This window comes from Lagopus muta, chromosome 2 (genome assembly GCF_023343835.1).
Source record: "Lagopus muta isolate bLagMut1 chromosome 2, bLagMut1 primary, whole genome shotgun sequence".
In the NCBI taxonomy this organism is placed as follows: Eukaryota; Metazoa; Chordata; class Aves; order Galliformes; family Phasianidae; genus Lagopus; species Lagopus muta.
In genome coordinates, this window is record NC_064434.1 from 103660327 (window position 1) to 103687700 (window position 27374).

Genomic DNA, 27374 nt, shown 5'->3' on the forward strand with positions numbered 1-27374 from the left:
TTACTCAGTTTATTTGTGGATCTGCAGTATTGTTTGAGCAATTGCCTTCTACGGTACTCTGCGTGAGCAGATGTCAATCAGTTCTGGAAGGCTGCACTCATCATGCTGTGTCTGTGCTGAAGGCCTTCATGTTCTTTGTGAGTGCTGCGTTGAAAGATATGCACGAAAAATTGGGATGAAATAAATATTCTCTGTGGGGGTAAAAAAAAAAATAGAAGTAAATAATGCATAAAAATAGAGGTGTGGATGCTTTGAGCTTGATTATCAGGTTTCTGTCTGTGGTAATGTTTGGCTATTTTCTTCTGAAAATTTATTTCTAAGAAGTTCATTATCTAGCACTCAAACTTCCGTGGTTATATTTCAGGCACTGTTTTCATGTCTTGCAAGGGAGCCTCGGACTGCCTGTAGGGCTGGAGAGTATAGCACTGCTTCCTTGCTTCACAAAGGACTGCAGGTGCCTCATTGGCTTTCATAGCACCTTGCGATGGGGTGGTGACTGACGTCAGGTTGCTGCAGTCCTGCTGTCTGCTTAATGCTAATCTATCTCTTCATGTTGCAATGCTGAACTTAAAGATGTTAATGACCAAGTAGGCAGTAAAAAAAAAAAAAAAAGCCTCTGACAGTGTTTTATAGGGCAAAAAATTGAAAAGAAATAATAATAGTGACCGGCCTTTCTTGGGGATGTGGGTAAGCAACACAACAGCAAGTGCTGCTTTAAGTTCATGGTCAACAATTCCAGCTACTTCAGCACTTTACTGGGTGCTATGTATAACAATACCTACAGCATGAGTGGTTCCCTGTCTGGAAAAGCTTACTGGATAAGCAGCAGCCTTTGAAGAGAAACAAAAATGAGAGTGTGCATAAAGGATGGGAGGAAGATACCAGAGATCTAATGAGCTGAAAGTAAAGCATTTGAAATATAATTACATGAAGAACATTTGTTTTTCACCCTTGTAATTTTGTTTGAATAATGAGGACTGCGTTATCTGCAAAGAAATTGGGAAGTAAATAACAGTTACTTTCAAGAAAGACAAGATTTAAAGCTTAGTATTTGATTTAAATGATCTCCTTCTGAATTTGAGGTGCCGGGGAAATAAGCTGAAATCTGTTTATGTCAGACAGACCAGATCTCTTGTTTACACAACAGTGTAGTTCCAATTAATCTCATGGTAGCTGTTTTGATTTATTCCAGTATGTAGAGCAGCAGTTGCAGAAGTACTGGGCTGCCTTGCTTGCATTCAGTTGCCATTTGTGTGGGTAGGGTTTAGTAAATCATGTTCGTGCACCTCAAATGAGGGAATGGGACTTGCTGTGCATCCTTTGGATGGGAGAGGGGCCAGGTGTTTGGGGATAGATGCGTTTCTCCTTTTCCTCTCTCTTTGAGTCAAAATGTTCTTCCACCAACACGAAGCGTGGTTCTAACTGAAGAGCAGTTATCGAGTAAGGTGTGGACAGCCCAGGGGCTGCTGTACTGTGCACTCAGACTGGAAATTGCTGTGAGATTGGTTTAATTACATAAAGTATGCTGCTCTGATATACTAGGGTTGTTAAAGACCCGATATTCTCAGAAAAGAGGTTGGTCTTTAAAATCGAATGACTGAAAACAGCAATTCAATTAAAGTTTTAGTACTTCTGGGAAGGATTTTATGATGTAGCCAGAAAGACTGAGTTTACCACACTCCTGACAGTTTGCTACTGAGTGCCGGCTGGCTGGGACCAATTCTAGAGCTCCCTGCAGCCCTCATTAGGCAGCTTCAGTGTCTCCTGCCTGGATTCCCAGCTGTGTCCTAGAGGCCACACCAGCAGGACACCCATCGTGCTGATCCTGTGGGTGCTGCTGGTCAGGCCTCTCCTTTCCTCACCCATACCTTCTGTGTTGTGTGCGAAAGTGGTTTCTCCTAACCTTATGTGTACCTCAGTTAGATGTTCAACCCCAGGCAGGCTGCCCTAAGTTGGATGCTTCTTTCAAAAAAGGGGAAGCATCCTTTAGCAGGTGTCCTGTGAGGTGGCTGACCCCTAGAAGGCAGCTTGCTTGCTTTATAAAAAAAAATAAGCCAGCTCTCAGCTGACGTCTTTCTGCTGCAGAGCAGCTGAGCAGCAAATGTCAAGATACCTCCTTGGCATCCTTGACTCTTTTCTCTGCGTGCTTTCAAGTGATTGCAAACTGACAGTAAAGTACAGATAAAATAGGTCTGCTGGAAGCTTAAATGTGGTATTTAGCATTTAACGAGCATAAAGTCCTTTTTTTCCCCCTCTGAATTGCATGTATTCTATTTACCTCTTCTTCATTTCTAAGAAGGATGACACTTACAGGGAACCATGAGAGGCTAAAAGGGTTATTTTAAAACTAAAATATTTTTCATCTTCAATCTACTTGTTGGATGCTTATTCAATACAAGAAACAGATTGAAACGCATCAGGTCAAAAATGCCACCTTTAAAGCCTTGTTCAGTACGTAACAGCTCTTCTGTCTTTTGACTGCAGCACTCAATGTGGCTTTAAGACTGGATATTAGGATATATATATATTTTAAATTACTGCCTCTTCTCCATCAGAACAGGAAAGCTTTCAGCCACTGTCACTGAGGCTGGAGGCAGAATCAGTAACTAAATTTTTCTGGCAAAATACAGCATTTTTAACTTCTAGTAAATTAGAACCTTTCAGCCGTTTTCCTTTGTCAGTTCAGGATCGTAACATTTTATCTCTTATGCAAGGAAATGCACTTTGTCTTACTGCAGATGAGTACCAATTAATAATCTTTACTGGTCTTGTCCAGCCTTGCCATGGCTGTTTATTCTTGCAGTTGTGACAAATTAGAGTGGGAATTAAAGCATTTGAGAATGCCTGGTAGAAGTGAGACTGATCAGTTCAGGCATTTTCCCCCAACATTTGCTCCTTTTGTCATTCTCTATCAACCCCTCTGCAGTGTTATGCTTGTGTGAAAATGCAATCTTGTGATCAAATAGGATTTCAGTTTAGAAATATTTGTACCTAGAAATTGTATAGGTCTCAGATTACAATGATTAAAAAGGAAAAATAAAAGGGATCTTTATGAGGCTGGAATGTCTGGATTGTTCACTGAAATTTCTTGTGTTGAGTAATTAATACAATATTATGACTAACAATAATCATAGAATCCTTTGAGTTGGATGGGGCCCTTAAAGGTCATCTGGTCCAACTGCTTGGCAATGAACAGAGATGCCTACAGCTAGATCAGGTGCTCAGAGTCCTGTCTAGGCTGACTTTGAAAGTCTCCAGGGATGGGGTATCCACCGCCTGTCTGGGCAGCCCGTGACAGTGCCTCATCACCCTCACTGCAGAAGACTTTTTCCTTATATTCAACCTAAATCTCATCTCTTCAAACTTGAAACCATTTCTCTTTATCATATCACGCGTACCTTGCTAAAGAGTCTGTCCCCTTCCTTCTTACAGCCCCCCCCTTTAGATACTGAAAGGCTGCTCTCAGGTCTCTTGGAGCCTTCTCTTCTCCAGGCTGAAAAGCCCCATCTCTTTCAGCCTGTCCTTGGAGGGAGGTGTTCCATCCCTGGGGCCATTTTATTGGCCCTCTTCTGCATGCTCTCAAGCAGGTCCATGCATAATATATGAAAATGGTTTCAAATTCCATTAGATACTATCTTAAGGTGCTACCAGTAAAAAGTGAAGACTAAATCTCTCAACCAGTGATCCTAAAACAACAAATTAAGCACATAAAATACATAAAACACTGAATTTTCTGTAGGACTCTCTGCTGCCTTGTTTGATTCTTCTTGGTGGTGTTCTGGGCTCTGCAATCCTGCTGTCAACTCTGTTAAAATGAACAAGCAAAACTGTGTTGCTTTAACAGCAAAAACATTAAACATGTTTGTGTATCTGTGCAAGACATCCAGCAGGACTGGCGAGTGTTAGTTGGGCCCAATTTAACTTTAGTCCAGTCTGGCCGATTGTGTAAGCCTGAGTGCATGTTGGCACAGAGCTCTTGATGTAAGGGGCATTCATTGCTGTCTTGCAGTGTGCTCTTTACCAGACAATTGCTATCACCATACTCATTCCATTTATCTTTTCGTTCTACAAAAAATGCTGAGCATTGCTAGGAGGAGCAAACCATCTGAGCAAGTGGAAACGTGCAGTCTGTGAATTTGCATTTTATTCCCCTCTGGAAAATCACTTGCTGTACTTTTCCTGAATGCATTTAAAATCTTTTCTTCAAAAATTCTTTTACATAAGTACCTGAGAAGTGTTTACTTACTGTAGATGTCTGTTTTCATGGTTTTCTGCTCTGACACCTTTCAAAATATTAAGAATATTCAAAAGTTCTATTTTTCACTTACCTAGCTCTAGCAGATGTGCTAATCCTGCTTTGCAAATAGTTGTGGAGGTTCAGGGAAAGAACAACTTCAGCGTTTATCTACTGAATGGATACAGTGTCCTCTGCTCAGCACAAGTTGACCTTGATTTCTAAAATTACCTTTTAAAAATATTTATCTTTTTGTTGATATCAGCACTATGAGCACTTCTTCATTAATGGTAGTACTGGGGAGATAGTACTTTTGGCTTCCATCAATGGACAGTTCAGCACTCTTAGTGAGTGCATGAAATGGTAAATGGACTCTAGAGAAGCTACTTGTGTTCTTTAGTTCTCTGATTACTCATTAGTCTCTGTATGGATAGAGCAGGCCCTAGAAGTCAGGAGCTACCGTGGTATCTGTCAGAACAGTTACGTGAGATATATAATAAATCAGTGCACGGAATAGAAAGGTCAGAAAATTCCTTGCACTTGTGACTGCTGGCCACTGAAATACCTTTGAAATTTCAACCTCAGCCTCATCAAAATGCATCTTTTTCCATCAGCTCTTTGACAAAATGGAAAGTTCCACGGTTGTGCAAATTCACCAATGTTGCATCTCCAGTGCTGTGAATCCCTCATAGCCGCATCTGGGGTGGAGTTCTGCATCCTATGGGCTCAGGATGCTGAAGTCAGGTGTCAAAATCCTGCAGAAGGAGGTGATTTCTGATGCATCTCTCAAGTCAATAATTTTCAGAAACTGTTCCCATGCATATAGCTCTTGATGTGTTCTGTGAGTTGTAAAAATAGACTCCAAATTTCTGGAGCTCCACCAAAGCATATGGACCAGGATCAGTGCTCTCTGTGATCCATGTGTGATCAAGGCAATACTTTCTCCTGACTAAGCCATGGCTCCTTTTGTGCACCGGGCTGGTGAGGAGCTGGCTGTGTGCAGACCTGCTCGCTAATCTGAGTGAAATTAAAAGTGGGCCATGACATGTACTGAGGTGTGCATCTGACAGGCAGCCCACATGAAGCACTGTGAGAGCCAAGTGTGGAAAAATAGAGTGGTTTTTGTAGAGCATTGCAAAAGTGGGTGGCCAAGCCCATAGCTGAGGAGGATGTCAAAGGGGCATGGCTGTGGTGTATGATGAGATTGGGAAAATGTCTAGAAAAAGCAAAGGCAGAGCACTCTCAGAGGAGGAGGCAGTGTGAGTGTGAGGAGGTTGGTCAGGGTGCAAGAGTACAGCTCTGTGCCCTTACTCCTAATCTGCAGGTTTGGTGAGTGAGTCTTTATCCCAACTAATTTCTTCTCACAGGTAACTGAATGGTAACTTAAATGAGGCCTCACAGTACTCCCGTTAAGACTTTTGGGAGAGAGGGAGACTGACTCAGGGATTTTTGGCATTATTAGGATTGCTTTTCACATTAATAAGTATCTGAGGTCCATATAATGAATGCTGCACAGAAAATCTTGCATGGAAAGCAAGCAAATGAGTTTCCTTTCCACTAAGCCTGCTGCCCCTGTAAGAAAAGCAAGTCGACCTGGCTGGTGCATCGACAGGGAATTGTAAGAAACATCCCTTCTAAGCCAACATGTAACCCATCACACAGGGGTGCGCTTCAGGTATATTTTGCTGTTTAGTCATTGCTGCAGGTAAATTTATCCAGAGCTGTGTGGGGAGAAGAGGAAAGAGAAGAATTACTTCCATGTAATTCCTGCAGTGTGCTAGGGATACCGGCTGTGTTGTGTTTTATGATGTAGGTTCGGATCTCTCAGTACTGAAATACGGGGCGGCCGGGGGAGGGGGAAAAGGATACTTGCAAATCTGAGTGCCTGGCTACCGTTCCTTCCCAACTATGCCTGGTATGGAGCAGGTGATGAACAGGCTGTGCCTCAGCAGCAACGTGCAGCCACCAAACGCTTGCTTGGCTCAGGCTTTCTTGCACTGATGTGACCAAACTCAGACCAGAAACTGTCATTGAGTTGATGTGGGACTGTTCCCTTTACCTCCCAGCAGCTCAGCAGTCACACTGCTCTCAGGTCAGAGTTGCTCATGCCTACCTGGTTCAAAAGCATGAGTGTGACCGTATGCTCTCTTCAGTGTAGACATTTCCTATCTGCTAATGCAGATATGTGACCACAGACAGGCTCAGCTAAGTATGCACATCCCTCTGTCTCACGAGGGTGTTACAACAACCAGGACTGCAACTCAGTCCTTTAGCATTGCTTGTCTTCCTTTCTAGTCTTCAGTGAAATGCTTTTTCCAATGTCTGGGCATCTGCAGAGGGCTCTAGTGCAAATCCTTCATATTTCTTCCCAGAGATGAAGGTTACTCAGGCACATAGTGCCATACTTACAGATAATAAACACACTGACAATTGGCGTGATTCAGAGCTTGCTGTTGTTTTTGACAAGGCTCAAGTTTGGGCTTTTCTTTGCAGAGGAGATTTTCTCTGTGCTTCGGCTCCTATACACAGATGGTGCTTCTGTGAAGGAGGCAGTGACTTCTTATCCTACCCTGAGCTGGGGAGAAGAGGACTATAACAAGCCTTTGCATTCTCTGTGATGGAAATAGCCTCTGTTATTCTTGCAAGCTACGTTTCTCTGAGGGTCACTGAAAGATTATAAACGTATCACTTGCTGTCATTTGCACAGACATATAACAGCAGCACCCCATCTCTGTGGATGGAGTTAAGCTAATCTTTAGAAAACCAGCTTTTTGAGGAGTTGGAATTATCCCTAGCTAACATAATTATTGGTTTCAAAACTGTCACTTCATAACAGATAACTGCTTGTTTTTTAAAAAAATAATCTATTTAGTAAGTCCTCTCTCCTTTTGCCATTTCAAATTGATGACTTTCATTAACTTTCACTGCATTTTTTCCCCTGCTTATAAACGAATCAGAAGACAGATACTGTTTTCTCTGGAGACCTGTTAGATGTCTGAGAGCAAATCTCTGATCACCTGGTGGAGCTGTAGGTGTCCCTGTTCGCTGCAGGGCAGTTGGGCAAGATGGCCTTTAGGGATTCCTTCCAACTCAAATGATTGTATAATGTGTTCTTAGATTCATATGCAATAAAGTACTTTTGTGTGTTTTTAATGCAGTAGCCAAAAATATTTGTCTTGTTCTGTGATGTTTGTAATGGCAGGGAAATCTTGTTGCAGAACATTTTCACAAAATGAAAATAATAAAAATCTGATTAGATTTAAACATCTTCCTTTAAATCTCATTTCCAACATTTAGCTTTTGTATAAGCAAAAAGTGATTTAAGAGAAGCAAGAAAGCAGTATTTATCAGAAGTATAGATAAATTATTTCTATGGCTTCGTAAGTTGAAACAAGTTCACATGCAAAATTCCTCAAAACTGAATTTCACTGGGACTAATTTTGTTAAAAAGAGATGAACAACTTCCAGTGAAAACTATATAGTAAAAAAAGAGAGCAGCAAAAGTACTACAACTTTAGGCCTGTGTGTAGTTCCCTTGGTTTCTAGGGGGATTCTCTTTTTCCAAATGGACTCGTTCTGTGCGTGTTTCAGGTTCAGCCTTCATAGGTAGGAAGAGGCTGGGAGCACCATAGTTGATAAAAAATGAGGTCTGTTAGTTAGCATCTCGTTTAAAAGGCAATGAAGGATTAGTGTACTGGTGGGGATTTTCCATGGGCTGTGATATCTGCACACGTAACAGCATGTGCCCTGTGCAGAAAGGGCCAGTGTAGGCATTGGTGAGCGTAGGGTGAAGAGGCATCTAGAAGCATTAAATTAACTGGAGAGAGGAAAAACACTTAGCTTTACCTAGATGTCATTTGAAATTTCTGAGGTGTTGCAAAAACATCAATTAATCTTTGCATTTACAGAGAAATATTATTGCTATTATGAAGCCAGTGCTGGGTAAGAGTCGTGGTGCAGTTATTACTTTTGCTATCTCTCTTCCAGATGCGGGACTTATTTTTATTAAGCAGCAGCAGTCTCCATTAACATGAAACTTCATTTTTCATCAGAAAAATCGGGTGTTTAAAAACATCCAGTGTCTGTCTGGTCTGCTCCCACTGAAGTTCTGCCTGTGCCACATGCTTCAGAAAATTAACCTTGAATGTTTTGTACTTTGAGCATTTCAGATGGGTATGAAACTGGAAAAGAAAACAGGAGGGGAAGCAATGAGCTGCATTGCCTGAATAGCTTCAATAGAGATCGATAGGATATGCTCAGAATATTCCTGTAAAAACCTGTGGTAGAGATTCATATTCTTATTTAAGCATGGCAGAAGAAAAATTAAGCTCCCTGTCCTCATAGCTCCAAGCAAAAATGTCATTATTATTTTTAGAATAGTTTGTTCTATTATTTTTTGTTTGGTCAGTGTTATGGCTTCTGCGAGGAGTGCCCCTCCACTCTCAGAGCTGGTAATTACTGTAGAGAGAGGGGACAAAGCAGTTAGGTGAGCTCCTTCCTAATATGAAGAAAAGAGGAGTGTTGCAGGGCTAAGACTGGGAGGCAAAACTAGGAAAACTGAAAGTGGATAAAGTTCACTGACGTGGAAACTTTTGTATGCTGAAAACCTGTCCATATTCAGTAAATGCAAAAACTGTGTGATGGCTCCTGACTGGGTTTGGCCTTTTAATGGCAGTCTGGGCTTCAAAAGATATTTATTTTTTAACATCAAATCAGTGCAAACAGAAATCACCTCCACTGCTATATGTATGAGGAAATTTAGGTGTCGTTGAATAATGTTTTTGTGAGGCCCACTGTTTTGCTGCAAGACTGTTTTGTGGCAGAGTGCTGTAAACAAGAGTTGGAATTGTTTCTCTGTTTTCTATTTTTGCAATTAAAATTCACCAATAGGAAGATGAGGTACGTGAGCTCATGTTGGTGAATGTCCTGTTCCAAAGCAGAAGAGTACAAAGGGTCAACATTTACCTCAAGCAGCCCCGATACTGGTTACATCTCCAGCCTCTAGAAAGTAGCCCACGTCTTGGTTGTTTTATCCCTAAATTTAACAAATGTTTTGTGACTGGATGTGAAAGTTTGTATTTGTGCAAGCGAAGGCTTATGCAAGAATTGGCAAATACATGACTGCTAATATTTTAGCTGTCGTTATGACGAGGAGGGTGATGTTGTTTGTGTAATGAGGGGATGAATTGTATTCCCATCTGAGTGCATGTCCTAGGCACTCTGCCACAAGCAGTGACTCCTGACCTGTGTAGGCAGCTTACAAACCACTAACAACGCATAGATCTCAGCGCTCTCTGGAGCCACCTCTTCTCTGACAGCTGGTATTCAACATCCAAGGGAGCCTAAACTATCAAGCTGTATTTATGAAGTAAAAGAGTAGCCTTTTCCTCTGAAGTTATGTCCTCAAGTAATTCTTTGCTTTTCTCTCTTGAGAAGTTTGTTGCACACGCTGTAGTTTTGGCTTTCTGCTTTGACATCCTGAGATTAAATGCGCATCTCAAAGCAAACCTTTTTGTCACTCTCTGACAGTCCCAGGCAACAAATGTGCAAAGGATCCATCTGTGCTGTATCACCACGCTTCTACTGCTGAGAGCTCATTTTTTTGTTTGATTTCTGGTTTCTGTGGTTACCATCGAATGGAGAAAAACACAGCAGGAACAGAAAGAATAACATACAATAATGTTAGGAAAACTATTAATAGCAGTTATACAATTGATGCTTTCTGTGCCTTGGAAGTACCCAAAGTGTTAGTTTCCTCAAATGCTGAGGTTTACTTCAGAAATTTTCTTTCTTTTCTTGTTGCTTGCAACCTGCTCTGTCATCGCTGGGCTGTGGGTGCTTGCAACTTGTGGTTGTGAAATGAAGCAGGCCTTTTCCCTCCCACAGGACCCATGCAGTGTCTCTGTAGGGCCCTTTGACAGCACAGGCACAGTTGCCCATGGGCACCCTCCACAATCAGTTCCACAAGCTCCAGAGTCAGTGAAGAGCCCACAAATTTATTTAGTCATCTACACCTTCAATGAGAAACCTAAAACCTGATCAGCTTACAAGATGTGGACAGCCTATTTCTAGGGACAACCTATCACTTAACATTAGTCTGCAATGCTTTGGGTGCAGCATCCTTGGTGCATTTTGATCTTTTGGAGACCAAAATACTTTTGGAAGAACTTTCTTGTAAAATTCTTCCTAAAGTTACGCAACAGAATGCCTGACCCCAGTGCAAATAAATACTGAATGTATGAGAGTCATTGCTCTGCACTCCATTGCTTTCTAGGAGAGAGGGAAAGGATAGGTATCTCACACATCCGAGGAATCTTGCAGTTATTCTTAGCTGAAACTTCTCTGCTCCTCCAATGGGGAAATGTCAGTGGCAAGATTGAGAAGATGCAAACAAAATCATTCCATTTATTTATTTACTTGCTTCAAACTGAAGGAATAGGAGTGCTTTTCCTTATTTAGTTGTAAGCTGACTGTTTAGGGAGTAGGAGAGGTCATGCTGCAGAAGAAGCCCAGAGGATAAGAGAAACTTTCTGTATGAAGGAAAGATGAAAAAAATGAGATGCTGTCTATTTACTTTTTTTGTAATGTCTTGCAGCATGGCCCTCTACTTAACGAGTTGAGTTTCCAGTCTTTTCTAAATCTCATGTAATGCAAGAAAGTGTACTGTTTTGGATCATCTTTACTCAAGAAGAATGATTTGGTATGCACTGATCATTACATTATTGATTTATATATGTTTTCAGGCTTACTGTGTAAGGTCAAGGGAACCAGGAGTAACAGTGCTAATAATTGAGCTCCAGGTCCTGCTGTAATAACTGTTCTGCTGTCGTTTGCATGTAATTAACATTTATCATGGTATTTTAAAAGACTACATTAATCATCCCAGAAGATTTATGGTATTTTTTAAAGATCTTTACCATCAACATTTATAAGTAATTTTCTTTATATTTGATGTAGATTCTTTTACTAGGCAGATCAATAAGGCAAAAGGCTAGACTTCGGTGATGACCATTTTTCTCTCTCAGCATCTTTACAAAAGCAGAAACCTATGGAGCCAACTTGCCACTGACTGTTGTATTTTTGTCATTTCTTCCTTTAGCCTTCTAATCCAATCAGAAAACAGAGCTGCAGATCAGTGCTCATTTGATATGTAATACTACAGTCAGATTTCAAACCTGACGGTGATGTTGGTTACAACTCTTAGATTGTAAAACTGCTTGCTCCACTTTTATCTCTGATTGTCTTCTTTTGTATATAGATTTCTAAATTCAGGAAATTACCACCCATCCACGTATTTTGGTTCTTTATTGTACAGTTCCATTTCACTTACGCTCATTGCTCTCTTTGCAGTCTTCACTTTTGCTGGCATTTCTTGACCCTTATTCTCCATAAAACTGACAAAATGTTCATAATACTCAACACCATATGCCATAACTGCAAATACTGAGGTCAGTAGATTTATCTCCCTGTTATCTTCCAGGCACCACAAGACAGCTCAGTGTCCTTTGAGCACTCTTTAACATTTGTGCAGTCCCACATTTTCACATTCCAAATGAGATGATAAATCCAACTTAATGCGAAATTTCAGTGAGAAATGTTCCAAGATCTCATTTTTTCTGATTGCATTTATCGTACAGCATGCAGAGTAATGTGGAATTATTCCTTCAAGTCATAGCTTCCATTCATATTTCTTTACATTCATAGTACTGAACTTTTATATAGCACTGCATGAGTTGAGATGACTGCAGATGGCAGTTGAATAGTTTAGGTAAGGGAATATGATTTTTGGTAGTGGGAGCCATGTTGGAAGGGTTCCTAAGAGTAACGAATTTTAGCCAAATGTTAAAGCAAGGAGAAAGAGAGCATCTGGCCCACTGGTGTCCCATGTGGGACAATGTTTTGGAGATTCTTTTCATCGCTGACTCTCTCTCTACTTAAATCACAATTCTGTCTGGGGGACTTCTCCTACAGTGTTGTTGTAATTGTAGGTTGCTCACTGTGTTGAAAGCATCTACCCAAGTAACATATTTGTGATGTAAAGGAGTGCTAAAAATTCATTTTACAAACAGGGAAACAAAGAACCCACCCACACAGACAGATGGCAACAGATGCAAACCAATGACTGCTCAGTAGTAGCGAAACAGAGGCTGTTAAAAGCCTTCAGATATCAAAAACTTTGCAGGAGATACATCTGTGTTCAGCTAGGGGTTCAGCTCTTACAATAGAAATGCTGGATTCTTAAGAGAAAAGAACTATGCTTCCACTAATGAGAAGCTGTGCAAGGTTTACTAAGAAGTTGCAGTTAAAGCAATAACAAACGGAGAGTCTGCGGTGGATTGCATTCCAATGTTGCCAAAACTTGAGCCAGAAGAAACATAACCACGTGTAGTCACAGGTACCTGAGCAATTTTCTTCGCATCTTTAGTATCGGGTGTTAGGTGTGTGTAGCTGTTGATCGCCTTATTTTACCCATGGGATATTTCAGTGGTGGAGTTTCTGCCTTTTCATATCTGCTTCTGCAAGGCCTATTTTAGGACTTGCTTTTGAAATTTTGTTTTTCACAGTGTAGGGTAGAAGGGTGCTTTTCATACACCTGTCAAAAGGAGAACCTCTCTGAATTAACCACGTCAAAGAACCTCTGATGTGAAAAGAAAGAAAAATCACTTTCTAGTGTAGCAAATGGCTTCAAAGTTCACGAGAAGAGAATTCTCTGCACACTCAGCTGATCAAAATCCAGGCTCAGCATTGTCTGCAGGATTTGCTCTACGAGCTCTGTGAACTCAAAGCTAATTTCTAGTTAATTGACGTGCTAAGCAATGTGTTACTGTGGCTACACAGCCACTACCAGGATAACATGGGTATGTTTACTTCAATGGTGGCACTGTGGATATGCCCGATAAGTTTATCATAGCTGGGAGTGTGTCTTCCACGCTCTAAATTCAATCAATTTCTGAAATCTGAATACTTTTTCTTAGCTTGCTTCCTTTCTCATGACTGCAGCAGTGTAAGCTCTGGTGCTATTCCCAGGGAGTGCCTCCCTGTTGCAGTTTGACATTCATTTACTTAAATGATGGGGTTAATGAGAATGTAATGAGGATGAAAAGTGGAAGGGATTTTCATAACTGCTTTATACGTTGTTGCAAATGCAAAATAGAAATAAAGATCTATTTTCTGTTTTTTTGTTTTTTTTTTTACCTGATAAAAGTGACACATTTTAAGGGAGATAAGTATTTCTGTGAATTTTTTTCATTTCTTAGAAAATTATTCTCAAATGCCTTGATGGTAAGTCTTCAGACAGCTCCAACTATTGATCAAATGGCCGAAAGCCAAGAGTTATTTACCGCCCAAGTGTTACTTAGGGCAGAGCAAACAACCGAGGGTATTATCCCCATTATACAGTGATTATTTTGGAGAAAGAATATGCCATTTGCATCCATAAATAATGCACTTCACCATCTCAGCTTTGCAAAGGGGGGCACTTGTGCTGAGTAACTGCAGGCTTCTGAGAAATTGCTTTGAGGAGATAGTCAAAGATGCCAGCAGGGAGGCAGGCATCTGGTTTCTGGAAGTCAGGTGACAAATGGGTATCGGTTGAGTGTAAACATACCTGATGTTTGGTTCTTTCTGCATTGCTGCTTTTTGTTGAGGACTGCCATTGCTGCTTGGTGTTTCACTGACTCTGGAGCAAAAGAGGAACTTGGACCCAAAACTGGTGCTTCTAGGTAAAAATGAAAGAGAGCTTTGTTTGTGTAGATAAGGGACAAAGCTTTACTGCAAACTTACAAATTTCAGAGCTTGTGTTCAGACCTTATGTTCAGAAGTCCTGACCGTCCTCCAGCACCACTGAAATGAGTGGGAGCAGAGTGAAAAACAGTGAGAGAGATGCTTCATTTTTCCAGGACCCGAAATGTGCTTATGAAGGCCTGAAACGATACTTGTACTTTAAATCTTAGCTGTCTTTTTGCAGTTGGGTTTGAGCTGTGTTGCACTGAGCATGTGAGGGAGTACAGGAGAGCAGCAGCTTTGTGCCCTGAAGCACTCTCTTTTTCAGACACACAGCACAGCTGTAAATCCCAAGGAGAGTTTCAGAATAGTCTCCATTGCTGATATCTTGTTTTTAAGAGCTCTTTGATGTTCTTAAAGACATGTTGGTAGTTTTCTTTTTCTAAATTCCTTGTTAGTTGAGGACAGGTTTTCCATTTATCTCTTTTCAACCTCTCTTAACTAATATTTCTGTTGCTGGCCTCATTTCACATGGTTGGAAATTACAAGGAAAGTTGAGGAAATATCTGGGAAACAGAAAGAAGTGCTGCGTTGATTTACCATACTCTGCTTGTTCATTGCTCATGAAACATACAAGCCTACATAAACTGCATTCACAGGCTGAGTTATTACCTATTTCAACTAAAATATTCATAGAGTATTTCTGAACAGATTCAGAAATCATTCATTATTGATTAAGGTCGTGGTTAGCAGTTTGAATTTATGCTTGGTTTGATGCACAGCAGCACAACTTCTCTGCAGCTTGAGAGAGAGCGCAAGTAAACCCAGATGGTGTGAATGCTCTGTGGGTCGAGGTGTGGCTGGGACATAACCCCATGTGGAAATGTCTGACACTGTCTTTGCTCTGATCCTGAGCTCTTCCCTCTGGCCAACGGTCCTTGTTGGATGCTCCTCGTAGGGCCAGGTATTGTATTTCCCAAATCAGTGAAGTCTTGTGGGACAGGAAAGTGAAAAAACAAGTTGGAAAACAACTGATACCAGGAGACAACATATAGTAATGAAAAGCATACCGGACTGCCTACCTGTGCATTCATAATTAGAAAGATAATATTGACTTATGCAGACCTTCAGTTTGACCTCTTCTCTCTTAATTCAAGCCCTGCGTCTGGAGGTGTGTAGAATAAAACTGTACATTTCCTCAAAAAAAAAAAAGTTACCCTCTAAGGAAAGTCTTTTCCTAACTTCATGGAGACAAAGTGATGTAAATTTTGGCTGCGCCTGAAAAGGAGTGAATTTAATTTTTTCTTCTTTTTTTTTTTTTTTTACCTAGACAAAATGCATAGTCTTACCAATTGCATCCTTTTTTGGCAACTATTGACAACTGCTTATTAGAAGGATGTTGATTTTAAGAGTAAGTGGAACAAACAGTACAAGAGGTAGATGAAAGCTGTGCTCTCCTGTATGGACAGACTGGAAAAGAGAAGGGAGTACATCTACCCTTAGATGATTGAGTTGGCTGCTCTGAGAAAACAAGTGATAGATGTTTTCTGTCCATTTTCCAGCAGAATAGAAGTATTGTAGAGTAATATCTATAAATTTCCCTAATTCCCCAGTTTTTTTTCTCCTATTATTATGATTAATTATCTATTACTTTAAAAGCCAAAAAGCTTGTGTGCCTTTGTGCAAGATTCTGCAAGATATAACCAACCACAAAAGCTTCGATTAGTACATTTTAGACAGTTATTCCTCCAAAAGAAAATGAAATGTTTCTGATTACTTCTCTTCAGACACAGGTACTTTCAAATCATAAATAAGCATGAGAAGAAATTAGCTTCAGCTGTGGCATCTGTAGCACTTCGAGGCAGGTGATCATTCCTGATACCATGAAAGATCTTTATTATCTATATTATCACTCCAGCTGGGAGTGAGAGAGAGAAGCATTGTTGATTGGTAATGACAGAGATATGCCCAGCATTTGAATCCCATGCATAGGCTACAGTTACTTGCTTTTACCCTCTGCTTGTGGACCACTTCATACATGCTTGAGGTTATAGATGAAACAAACTGGTTTTCCTTGTGCTGGGAAGGCACTGCAGAAATGTATGAAGAACAGGTGGGTTTAGAGAGAAGTTGAAGATGCTCTTGTAGCACGAATGTTAGTTTTCAAGTGGTAAACACCAGTGTAAACTGTTTTATTCACCTGCTGCTGGATGATAAAATCAGCATTAAGAAATAGTAAGGCACCTGAGACAACTGTAAAGGTGGATTGAAAGGCATAAATGTAAGCTCTGTATGAGGATTCACTAACTAACCTTGAAGTGAATGCCTTTTACTAGATTTTATAAATGCTTTTTTTTTTTTTCTATCATTGCTTTGACTGTGATTAGCAAGGGCAGTAAAATACAAGACAGTTAATTAAAGTCTGTTCCCATGAGATAACCAGCTTTCTTCCTTCCATTTTGTCTAGTGTGGAAAAAACCACCTGTGCTCACTTCGTCATATTTAGTTGACATGTATTACCAAATTGCTGCTTACTGTTCTCAACAGAACTTGGTCCCTGGTGACCAATGCATCCATTTGTGTGTTCCAAATTCAGATCTACAAAAATCCCTAGATGCAGATAGTATAATCCATTATACCAGTGATTCAACCTGATGGAGAGGAGACGTTCTTGTTCTCTGATCTGTCTCTTTGCACACTTTCATGAAGCCCTGCTGTATATGTAATGTTATAAGCTGTGACCAGAGTTCAGCTTTACATCTCTCTCTCTCAAACTCATCTTGATTCCTTTCCTTTAGCAGAATACAAATAAGTTAATTGGTCATTTGACTTGTTTCTTGCAGAAAACCTGTTTGCCAGGTTCAAAGTGATCTATCACTTTGTTACCCTGTGATGACCTGACAAGAGAATTAGAGCTAGACCTTTCTCATGCATTTATACTTAATTAGAAATAGCCATTAGCAAGTTCAGGGCTCTCAATTTATCTATTTCCTGCTCGCATTTATTTTTTCTTGTGATTGGTTTCCTATAACTCATATATTAACCAGTAATGATAGAGTAATTGATTGTGAGCTTGTAGGTAGGTGGTCAGAGCTGGTGAGTGCTTTTGGCTCAATGAAGTAACAGCAGGGCTTCTGATAACTGAGAAACACCACGTAATACCAAATTTTTATGTGTTTACTCATACTAATTACACACTTTTGTTTTGGTTCTTCAAATGGCCTTAATGGACCCTAATAACTATCTTGGAATAACCTGTTTTTTCCTGAATGCCAATTAGAGTGTCAGCATCCTACCCCTCAGATTTGCCCCTTCTGAGAAGTTCATTAAAATCAATTCTCATAAATTTTAGAGTAGTGCACTTTTATTTCAGAAAATGCTAAGTATCACAAAGAGGTAAGTTGCTGTTAGTTACTCAATCAGATGAGCCTAGATACCCATCAAAAAACAATTAGTACTCACTTTAAAATAGTGTGATAATGAATTGCATTAATTGTTAATGTTCACTTTCAGTGTCATTACAGAACACATCCTAAATTCTTCCCCATAGGAAAACCAATTGGCAGAAAAGTAATGCAAGACTGAGTGCAATTGTTTGTAATGGCTCAAGTTCCATTGCTTACTTGTGAGAGTGATTTTGGTCATGTTTTCACCTGCTGGTTTTTGCTCGCAAACCACACTAATATCTGTTTCCAGGACCTGATAGTGTGGATCTTTTCATTGTAAAACAGTTTGGGATGGCTGGAATCCACTAAAATAAAATGAACAATGTTAAAAATGGTATCTGTTTCTGCTGGAGGTCTAAATTTTCTAAGGAAAATAATAGGTGAATGTTAAGCAACTTCTTGAAAACAGTTTAGGCTCATCAAAATCTTTTGCAGAGGTGTGAGATGGATCCCTGGTTGACTCTATTTGTCTGCCTGTTTGAATTTATGCTGGTCGTCAAAATAAAAAGCCTGGGGAAAACACTGAGTTGTGAATGTGAGAGGCAGCTCCTCCAGACTTCTCTGCAAAGAAGGTGAGTCATTTGGGAGGGTAAATGGGCAAGGAAAAGTCTGAATGACATTTGGAAAAGGAAGGGGGAGTGGAAAAATGATGCACTGAATAAAGAAAAATAAAAATGAAAGGTGAAAAGGTTGAGGTTCCAAGAGAAAAATAAGTGCCATGGAACTCTTGAAACAGCCAACAAATAGATAGATACCTTTAAGGCAAGGATTTTTGTCCCTTTGATTAGATGGCAGAGAGCTGTACAAAGTAAGAAAACAAGGTCTCTCTCTTCCCTATGGAGGAAATACAAGGGAAATTCACCTGCTAGTGAATGCCATCTGGTTTTATGAGGGGGAAAGATCAGGCAAATGCAGAAAACTGCCATAAAACAGCAAGTCTGCAGGTTACTGAGGAGGGTTGGCCCTCACATTCCCTCATTCTGAAGCTGGTCCATTTGCCAGGACAGAATTAAATGTTTACAGAGCAGGCCAATATAATCTTGCTTTTATTTAGTTGTTTATTATCATTTATTGGCTTTTATTAACACACATAAAACTTCACCCAGTCTGCAAGCCAGTTGACCCTGAAGCCACTCCAGTCAGCACTGCAGCAAGGCACAGTGGCTCACTGTTGGTGGTTAATGCAGTCATACTGGTGCCTAATTGCTTGTTATGGTTGAAATGCTGATTTGCAGCCTGCCAAGGAGTTACAGATGGGGACACCAGCTACCTGATCCCTGAAATACCAAGGTCTTGCTGCATGTCACGACAGCAGATGCTGGCATGGGTTGTACCTTGCTACAGGAATCTCTTCAGAGCAGGCATTCTGCAGACAGATATCTGCTCCAAAGAGAAAACTATGGGTAAGTGCATTTGAAAATCCCTTTGGTCTCTTGAAGATGCTTTATGCCACCTGAAAGCCTTCCACATTCTTGATCTGTATCGTTATCAGTGCTTATTAGGTTAAAGTTAAAATAGGGAATGAATTAGCTGAAAAAAAATGCGGCGTGATCAACAGGTAATGCACTAGCAAACCTTGACCTTGTAAATACACAGAAGTGACTCATGTAAAGGCATTCCTGCTTAATTTTGGAATAAGGATGCTTGGGAGACAATCAAATGAGACACTTTCAGCAATAAACAGTGAGCACTTGGTCCCATGTGTACTGTGAGCAGGTTTCAGGCAGGATGCAGCTAACCAGACATCATAAAGGCTTTAACAAAGTTGTAAGTAATGCTGCAATTCTGCACCATCAACAGTGTTTATTAACAAAGAGGTCAGTTGGAGCTGCAGGTGTTCAGTGTTACTTGAGATGTGGCTTTGGTGCAGTTTTGGAACAAACAGTCTGAATTCATTCAAGGTCTTGCTCTTTTTTCAAGCACGAAAGGCCATATCTTATCTTGCCAAAAGGCAAATTTCTGCTGCTTAAAGATGCCAGGCACACATAACATACAAGATACTTTGCTATTTGTAGTGAACACAAACGTGAGAGGACTGGAGCTGATCAGAATGCAGGTGCTGGCCTGCTAAAAAACTGTTTTCTGCTTGAATTAGCGTTGTGGAGCTTCAGTATGACAAGTTCCTGCTGCTTTTGCAGTCTGAACTCGGCATGAGTACGTACATATGCCTACACTGAAGCAGACCAGGGAGATATTAACTCCTGGTTAGTACTAACTGCACCTCAGTTTGACATCTAGACAGATTTTTACACCTCTTCATAAATGTAAGGCCTTTTCTTATGAGGTGCAAGTGAGAGCACTAGGGCATGCGTTCAAAATTTAGAAGTTCCAGTTCTTCAGCTAAGAGAAAGGAAATGGTATACAAATAATACCATTTCCTTACCTTGGCTTCATGAGGAACAACATAATAGAAAATTATTTTTCAGTAATGGGTGCTAACATCTCATTTTTTCTGAAGACTAGGGGCCATTCAGGTATTCTACAGAAAGGTGAACAGCACTGGTGAAGGAGCTTTTTGAAGCAATGAATGCTTAAATCTGTCATGAGCAGAGCAATGAGCTTAATGCTTCTCTCACCTTTGCTTGTTTAGAGGGTATCCCAATCATGAGGACCTCCCATTTCCTTTGCAATCTCAGCCCAAGGAGATCGTTATTATAGCTGTTATTAGATCTAATTATAAATTTAACTTGTGTGTTACCCAGAGATGCTATCAGTCCAAGTCTTTGGTGTACTCGTGTATCTTTACTGAAAAGAAAGTTTTCAAAGTCTGTTAATTTTTCAGCTGCCACAAGAAACCCACGTTTGTGCCCATCAGAAGGGTCAGCCTTGCAGAAGGACATATATTGAAAAAAGGGTTGGCTCTTTTTGAAACAGAGAGTTCAGAGGCAGTTTTATGAGGGTGGAGTGATGAAAGGAAGAGGCTGTAGTCTCCCTACCTCACTAGCACAGCACTTTACTGGGACCATGACTGCAGTATGCACTTACGTGTGCCAAAATCACTTTTATAGGTGATCTGAATGGTTGGTGCTATCCTCTGAAGTGGGAGACAGGCCGCATTTACCTTTTCAGAGAAGTCAGAATATATTGATGCAAATTGCCTGGAAACACCTTCAAGCTCTCAAGATGTGCTATTACCTGTTTTAATATTTATGACACCCTTCTTTGGTGACAGCGACTTATAATTCCACCAAGAAGTACTGGAGGGTAACAAAAGTATCACAAAGTGCCTGTTCTCATACTTTCTGCCAGCCACTGCTCTTTGTGATGTTTGGAATAACAGGCTGTTGCCCAGTGAGCTCTTTTTGCCCTTATTTGCACTCCTGGCCACACACGGCCTGGCTCTCTCGAGAACATCAATAATACTTTGCCTATTGACAGCAGCTGGGGATAGGAGTGGAGCAAAGTATGAAGTTCATGAAAGCACATGGAGTAGCAGGTAGATAAGCAATGCAATTCACTTTGCAGATTTCAGAGAATGACTCCCCCAGCAAGCTAGTGCCCACGCTGGAGCTATAGGATGAAACTATTTATTGTACACTGCATGTGAGAAATACAGGTTTTATAAATCAGATCTCTCCTATGAGTTGACTTGGTGGCCCTGTCCTGAGAGTTTTCCTCCAGAAGGCCCCCTGAGGGATATCTCGACTTTAACTAACAAGTCCTGACAACATTGAGGCTGTAGTTGTACACTTACGATTCATGGTTAAGAAATTCACTTTAGAAATAAGAAATTGCATATTCATTTCATTTCTCATTATGAAAAAGGTTTCAATTGGCTTTATTCCCTCTACTCCCTTGGATGATTGCAGCAACTGAAAATGTTCTGCCTTAGAAGTGACATATTCCAGCAGATAGGATGGTACTGCCAAATAATTATCAAAAAGAAGCCTTTGGCATGGATAAGGGCACGTTGCTGCACTACTAGCAAGACAGACTCATATGCCTTCAGGTCTGCTTTTGGTACCTTTTGACCACGTTTCGGAGAACGTAGCTATGAATTTATCACCAACGCATCCCTCAGATAGTGCATCTGGCACCAGCAGGTTGATCCAAGCCTGTGCAATTCACAGAAAGGGAAATGAAAATGCTGAAAAACTGATTTGCCAGAAAAAAAAAAAAAAAAAGGAGCCTCAGCATGGGGAGGAGGTCTGGGGAAACTGATGCTGTGTGTGCCAGAGCTGAAACATGAGCTATAATAAAAGGCAGCTCACTGAATGGTCAGAGTTACAGCGGCTGTTTCCTTGTGATTGCTGCTTCACATCTAATTAGTCCTCAGCAAGTTTTAAGACCATTCTCAGCTATGATGAGCATATATTTGAGAGGGATGAAGGAAACGTGATTTGCTTTTGCAGGACCTGAGGTGCCCTGCAGGCTGCACTGCTCACAGCTCCCAGTGATTTCAATCACCATCCTTTGAAAAGTCTGAAATTGAGCATTCAGGGAGTAAATTAAGGACAGAGTTCCCTGATCCCAGCTAGGCCATAGGAAAGCTGATCTGGGGAGAGTCTTCTGTCATGCGTATTGTAAAGTGAATTATGAAATTTTTATGCTGGAGAGATTTTGTTCTTAAGGTTGGCAAAGGTGGAATGTATTTCCCTGCTTTTTTATTTTTGACTCATTTGCTCTTCTACCCAAGTTGCAAAATAAGGTTCCTTGATCAGTTACTGGTGAACAAGATACTCTCTTCATTATAAAGTTTGGTCTCTGTAGGAGCTTATTGGTCTTTCTTCAAATGCCTGGAAATGATTTCTGGGCTCAAGGGAAGGATGAAGAAAGAGGAGCTTTGACGTGAGGCGTTGGCTGTTCCCTGCACTTCTCAGGAGGGAGGTGTGCTAATGCATTCTCAGCAGGACAGCCAGGAACAGGAGAGCGCAGTTCCTTCTGTGACTTCAGAGTTGTGCTGCTGCAAGCCTACGATTGAGGGTCAGTGTTGTCCTCTGCATTGGCTGTTAAACAGATACCTATGTAGTAAGTGCGAAGGTAGAGTAAATGAGACCATCCCTTCCTTCTCTTTCAGCCTATGGCTACTTTCATTTTGAGGGGATGTCTGTGCAGCTATGTCTGTTTAGGTTATTCTAATGCCCCTCTGCCTTTCAAGTGCATTAAAAAGCACTGTGGAAAACGAGGAGGTACCTGGAAGGTGTTGAGGACAGACTGTGAGCATGGAGTTTCCAATAGAAACATCTAGGAAGAGAAACTCATGACTAAATCTAGGCTGTGCTTTGGAGAAGGGCTATGTGGGTTGTTTCACGAGGATCTACTAACTAGACAGCAGTGCCTTTCTTTTCTCTCCTTTCATGCTTAGTGTTAGGAGCTGGCAATCCAGGAAACTTAATACCCATCCTATTCTTGCTTTCTCTTCTGAGAAAATGACCCCATGTGTAAGAAGCATTTTGTACACGAAGAATGAGAGCTTTCTCATTAGAGCATTGGTACGTAAAACCCAGAACAGGAAAGAAAGTCAGGAGTTTGCATCAGCAAGTGACAGTACAGATAACTAAAATACTGGCATATCTGAGGAAATATTTTTTGCCTTTTTCCCCCCCAAAAAAGATTCACAGAAATGGAAGCTCTTATTTCGTGCTCAGTGGCTGTCTTCTTAAGGGAAGGAAAGCAAAAGAGATTGATCCTTTATGCTAAGTCCTGTCCTTCAAGCTGTATTCAGTTGGACCTGAGGAAAGCTGATAAACCTTATCGAAAGTGGACTGTGGTTGTAGCTCAGATAGATCCATCTGTTTCTCAGCAATTATTAGCCTTTGTACCAATTTTCAAGAATTTTGCTGTCTAGGAGATATGAGACTGAAAATGACTCCAACATTAATTCATTTACTGAACAGTTCCATGCTTTGCTTAACACTGAGAGCATTAAAATGAGAGCTCCACAATGGAAAATTGCAGATGGTTAGCTAGCGTGGAAGATACAAGAGTGAAGGTGAAGTTCAATTTTAAATAATGCTGCCTTTTCTTGAGCCTTACTTTGATCAGGTAGTTTTGACAAACTGAGCAAAGCAACTTAATGCATTGGGCTCAAAAAGCTTGAAGTCCATTTCTCCTATAAGCTGTTGCAAAATAGCTCTAGGTATTCCTAAATAGCTTATTGGAGATGGTATTTGATGATGTATGAAGACAGATTTTTTGTGCTGTCTTACAAAGGTACCTGCCTTTGTCTTCTGTTCAGCCTTAAGGGAGACTGTAAGACTTCAAAAGCTCTGCGATTTTTCTGTGAATTATCCCTAGGCTTCAGCTTTCAGCTTTGCAAATCCAGTTATCCCATCAGACCTGCTGACTTAGCACAAAAATCTTCCTAAATGTGGCAAATTCTTTGTTGAAATCAATAAGTATTTTGTCTTAAAAGATGCTAACAGAGCCTGTCCTAATGGCTCCTCTGGATTTCATCTCTGTCCTTCCCCCTGTAAAAGCAAAATACAACAGAAATTTACTCCTATGTAGTTTTCAGTAGTTGGTATATTGAGTGATGCCTGAGTTTTCCACTGCCATTTTAAAATGACAAATACAATCTGTTTATACCATGCATCTTTACAGAAGCCATTTCAGCATAAGCTACCATATTTAGTGAAAAGTAGACAGGAAAAGACAGCTGCTAATAACTGCCTCCTTCTAGAAACAACAGCCAGAGATTCTGATCCTTCTCATCTGAAGTGGCTGGATGTTGATCCAGCATTCACTAAGATTCAGCCAATTCACAAGGAAAAAGAAGCTTAATGTATTGGGTTATTCACTGCCTTTCAGATCTCCAGACATACTTAAATAAAACAAGCAGACAAAAAAAAAAAAAAAAAAAAAGACCAACAGATACCAGTCTTTATTATTATTCACCACTTGCAAATGCTTAATATCTGTGTCTGGGGAATAGGACCTGCAGCAGTGAGTAAGATGACAGTCTGTCTAACAGAGTCATCTGTTTGACAGAGGTTTACAAAGTGTAGAAATGAGTGGGGGGATGCAGATTTCTAGGAGGTACTGGAATAGAAGGAGAAAAAGGCATACGAAAGACTTCAGGCACCCAAAGCAAGCCATTCGGAGCCCCCTTTGAATGCCTGGAAATGAATTTCCCAAAGCTGTAATTTTAAACCTTATGACTGCATCGTGCATCCTTTGCAAGACACGTTTTAATGCATCCAAACAAAGTGGAAAGTTTTAATTCTTTCTGCACCTGCTTATTAAAATATGAAAGGCTGGTTCACGTAAGTGTTCTGAAAAAATACCAGCTTACCTCATTATGGGCGACTAAGCTGCACCCAGACTGTTTTTAGTGCTACTTTCCAATCATATCCAGTTTTCCTACCAGGCCCTTTTTGCAAGGGCAGCTATTTCAGATGTGACAGTCCCTTTTGTTTGCACAGAATGGATCTGTGTGAGATGTGTTACGTGTACTGAGCAGTGACAGTAATTTTGCCGACAACAGAGAAGTGAAAGCTTCAAAGAAAACACTAGTGACAAATGTGCTAGAAATACAAAATACCAGCTGGCTGGCCCTCCCTGGAGGCAAACCTTTTATTTAAATTAAAAGATTTTTCTCTTTAGATGGCCTGTCTATCTGTCATAAATTAATAGGATATATAAATGACCTGAATTTATTTCTCAGAAGATAATCGCCCTGGAATTTAATCACCTAAATCTTCCTGACACTTTACTCTTCCGTTCTTAGGCAGGTTCTATGTCTCCCAAGCAAAGCAGTGCTTTCCCTCGCACAAGCAGTCACCTATTAGCTGCCACAGAGGGAAAATACCTGCTTACACGGGGAGGTAAGAGGAGAAAGAAATACAGCAGACAGGCAACGGAGCTTGGGAAACAGTACTTGTGTACTCTCTCTAGCACACTGTTAACAGTGAATTGAGAAAAATTTCTTTATGGCTTTCTTTGTTTGGGGAGGCATTTCAGTGTAGTGAGTGTCAGCTCCAGGGGTTGACCCGATGCTCTTGGAGGACTAGGGTAATTTGGTAAATAGTGTGAACAGCTGAGGATCCAAACACACTGGGCAATGTGCCACCACTGACCTGTGCAGGATTTGCACCATGAGGCAGTTTATTATGCAGTATTATTTTGCTATCCTAGGTTAATGCATTTTGCCTCTAAGTGATCCCCCAAATTTACATGTAATGGATATTTTACTAGGATTGTTTTTGACCCTTTTGCAGTCAGTAAGAGTTTGGTTTTCAGGTTCAATATATATATATAATATATATATATTGATATATATATATTATGTATTGATATATATGTTTATAGGGATATCTATATCTATATAACATCTATATGTATCTATAGCCCTAGAAACATTTTGTTTGTTATCTTATATTTGATTGCTCTTAGAAAAATATTTGGTGGTGGGTGAGGTTTGACATTCCACGTTGTTCAGATATTGTGCGAAAGGTTTGAGAATGCAGCAGAATTCACAGCAGTGCTTGGTTTTGAGCATCTGCAAGTGTACTTTATTTTTTTCAGAGGAACAATTGTGCTGCTCTGAAGCTTGACAATCTGGATCCTTTCTGAAATGCTTCAGTTGGTGAAGCTGGATGATGAAATCCCAAAATCTGGCTCAAAACATGCTGTCATTTTAGTTTTGTTTTTTAAAGCAAGCAAAGTCAGCGGGATTGTTTCAGTAAAGCAATGTTCTTTCAAAGTTGTAGGTAGGATATCAATGTTGGGAAAGTTCTAAATAAGTGCTTATGTTTATTGGTGCTGGTAGATGCTTAAGTTTCCTTATCGTGTATAACATCATCAGCCTTGTCTATTTGCAGATGCTTAAATCATTTTGGATTCCAATGCAAAAGCATTTTTGAACCTCTAGCCTGAAGAGTCAGTGAAAGTTGCTGGGATTCCTAGTCCTACCTGTTTATGAAAAACAAAATTCTTGAAAAATATGATTCCTATAATTCTTTGAAATACTTGGTGCCAATTGCACGTTTCCTTCTAAATTGTTAAAGTCTCTGTGTAAATTTCTGCTTTTCTGTGGGGAAAAATGCAAGAGTAGAATTCTGCATTTTGCCAGATCCTGCTGGGAAGCAGCTGTGTGTGTACTTTGCACATCTGTCAGAGCAGGCTGCTGAGATCTCCAGAACTCAAGACTGCCCCAGCTGATTTAGCTCCGGGACATTTTTGTAAGTAACAGCGTCATAAGTCTATTGGATAGCGGTGGGCGTTTATTCTTCTGCAAATGTATCTTGACCTCCACTTACCACTGTTAAAAATTATTGCTTTTGCAGCTTCTGGGCTAGCTTAGGGCAGTTCTTTGCAGGGCAGCTGACTTGAAGATTTAGATATGTGAGACGTTTATGAATGTGATGCACTGAAGGGATCCAGGGATCTTTACAGCTTGGGCAGCATCTGCTGCCTTTTTCATGCCAGCAAAGACATGAGGACTGAGAAGGAAAACAAACAAATGGGGACGCAGGGAAGGAGATAAAGAATTTTTATGGGAAGTCCTCTCTCTCTCTATTTTCTATTCCTTAGCAAAGAAATGGTAGAGAGAAATATTTTCATCCCGTTTGTGACGGAGGAGGTGTACACAGTAACTGCTAATTCTGCTCATAGTTCTTATCTCATTTCTTAGTAGCTCTACCAGGAGCTGCTGTGCATCCAGGCGGTGAGCTATCAATTTCCTGCTGCAGGACAAGAAGAGCATAAGAATAAATTTCATTTTGTGCAAGCCCATTAGTCAGCTGTTAGGGGATTTTCCCTCCTGACTACCTTCAGTGTAGCCTTTGACTTCTTTTTGTTGGTTTTCTCCTGTTTCTTCCATTGTGATCAGTAACAATTTCCAGTCTGCCCTACTGCTGGGAAGAACTCCCAGCCCAGGGTAACAAGATGCTATTGCTTGTTTCTCAGCCTCACCAGGGGATCTGTGCTGAAATTGAAGGATTTGTTTTCATCATAGTAGTGTGCACTCAAAAAGTTCAGCCTCTCCACCAGAGTGCAAAGGGACCAATGTCCGTCTGACCTCCTTTCTG

At 40.5% G+C, this 27374-nt stretch overlaps 1 protein-coding gene across 2 annotated transcripts in view; it reads left to right on the top strand.

Annotated features, from left to right (window-relative positions):
- Window positions 1–27374, top strand: part of BFSP1 (beaded filament structural protein 1) — an 82852-nt gene that overhangs the window by 11802 nt on the left and 43676 nt on the right. Inside the window, exons 2-3 of one of the 2 annotated variants that reach the window (XM_048937069.1) lie at window positions 17839–17975; window positions 18639–18806. The gene's annotated coding sequence lies outside the window, so the exon portion shown is untranslated. The remainder of the gene's footprint in view (window positions 1–17838; window positions 17976–18638; window positions 18807–27374) is intronic. The other variant, XM_048937070.1, reaches the window with a different exon arrangement.